This window comes from Rhinolophus sinicus, linkage group LG11, assembly GCF_036562045.2.
Source record: "Rhinolophus sinicus isolate RSC01 linkage group LG11, ASM3656204v1, whole genome shotgun sequence".
Taxonomy (NCBI): Eukaryota; Metazoa; Chordata; class Mammalia; order Chiroptera; family Rhinolophidae; genus Rhinolophus; species Rhinolophus sinicus.
This window is the reverse complement of record NC_133760.1, coordinates 13,529,589-13,531,963: the sequence shown is the minus strand read 5'-3', so window position 1 is coordinate 13,531,963 and position 2,375 is coordinate 13,529,589.

The following is a 2,375-nucleotide window of genomic DNA, read 5'->3' as shown; positions in this document are numbered from 1 at the left end:
CAGAGCTACTGGGGAGAGATGGGGTGGAATCTGGAGGAAGATGTTGCCCAGAAACATCAAGAAACCTGGAAAAGACAATGTTTACATGGTCAGTCATTCAACCTTCGTCATGTCAACATTTCCTAGGCACCAAGGTGTAGTTCCAAGCTAGACATCACAGAGCAATGGTTCTCAAACTTGAGTGAGCATTTGAATCACCTGGAGGGCTTGTTAAAAATACAGTTAAATATTCTCATCCTCACTCCAGCATTTTCTGATTCAGCAGGTCTAGGGTAGGACCTATATCAGTCCATTCAGGCTCCTGTAACAAAATACCACAGAGTGGGTAGTGTATAAAAAACAGAAATTTATTGCTTACAGTTCTGGAGGCTAAGAAGTCCAAGATCAAGGAGCCAGTATGGCTGCATTTTGGTGATGGCCCTCTTCCTGGTTCTTAGCCAGCACCTTCTCACTATATCTTCACATGACCAAAGGGGCTAGGGAGCTCTGTGGGATGTCTTTTATAAGAATACTAATCTCATTCATGAGGACTCCACCTCATGACCTAATCACCTCATGACCTCCCAAAGGCCCCACCTCCTAATACCACACTTTTGGAGGTTACAGTATTTCAACATATGAATGGGGAGGGGGGGCAACAAACATTCAAACCACAGTAGGAACCAAGAATTTGCATTTCTAACTAGTGCCCAGGAGCTACCATGTTTCCCCCAAAAATAAGACCTAGCGGGACAATCAGCTCTAATGAGTCTTTTGGAGCAAAAACTAATATAAGACCCGGTCTTATTTTACTGTAATATAAGACCCGGTCTTATATAATATATAAGACCAGGTATAACATCATATAATATAATATAATATCGGGTCTTATATTAATTTTTGCTCCAAAAGACGCATTAGAGCTGATTGTCCGGCTAGGTCTTATTTTCGGGGAAACACGGTACTCATGCTGCTGGCCCAGGGACCACACTTTATGAACCAGTGCGGTAGAGAATACAAAGTTTAGCAAAACCTTTGGTAAGTATCAGGCATAGTAAAATATGGGAATAACCATGATATGGAGTGATAGTACTGAAGATTTGAATGGTAGCTCTGCTGCCTTTCAGCTATGAGAATATGAAGTTGTTTCAGTTTGTTTCAAAATGAGGACGGAAGTGCCTACTTCACACTTATGAAAATTAAATGAGATTATGTTTGTAAAGAACTCAACATCTACCTGGCACACAAGAAGTATGCAATAAATATCAGCAATTACCAATCACTATTAGATATTAACAACTTAATATAAAAACAATGTAATCAAAACAGATAAAAAGACCAGACAGTATTGATTTATATATATATACATATACATATGTATAGGCCATAAAGCAATTTTTTATATGTATATATATATGTATGTATATATATATGACAAAAGTGGCACTCAATTGAATGTGCATTAGACATTCACTGAGTAATTGGTACTGACATAATTGGCCACCCACCTGGAATAAAAAGAACTAGAACCCCATCACACACTATACATTAGACTGAATTCCAGCAAGACTAAACATTTAAGTATATGTATTTAAAACCCTCCAAAAAATATTGAAGTAAGTTTTAGTAGTATATGTTTGTATGATATTGTGTTGGGGTGGGAGGGACCTTATTACATATGAGAGAAAATCCAAAAGCTATAAAACAAAAACCAAATATTTCTGATTACATGATATTTCCTATGTTAAAATACACCTGAAAAATGAAAATGAAGACACATATATATAAATTTTCAATATGTGATTATAGGTAATCTCTAATGCTAAAGGGAAAAAAAAGCCCCCAAAAAACTGCACAAAGAATATGAAAATTCACAGAAAAGGATGGCAATTAACTAGAAGATGCCAACTTTACTAACAGGAAAATGCATTGGAGGCATGAGATATAATTTCCCTTCAGAACTGTAAAACCTTAAAATAAAAAAAGAAAAAAGAAAAACCAATATCCAGTGCTGGAAAGCATTTGGGAAAATGAGCTCTTTTATAAATCGTTGGTGTGAACTTGGTTTACTGTAATATCCTTTGAGTAATTTAGTCACGTCTATTATTAAAAATTCACATAATTGTTCCTAATAATAGTTTCAAAAGTATAAAGCAGAAACAACGGAAGGACAGTGGACAAATCACCTTTCCAGTGTGAGTTTACCTTTCTCTGTAATTAAGTAGACAAGATAATCTGTGAGGATATAGATATACACACATATATATATGAAACAATACAATTAAGTAATTAGAGAACACATTGTTATTTATGTACTAGATGTGATTTTTATAAAAACTGACCGTGAACTAGGCCATAAAGCAATTTTTAAACTCCAGTATTACCCAGAGGAATTA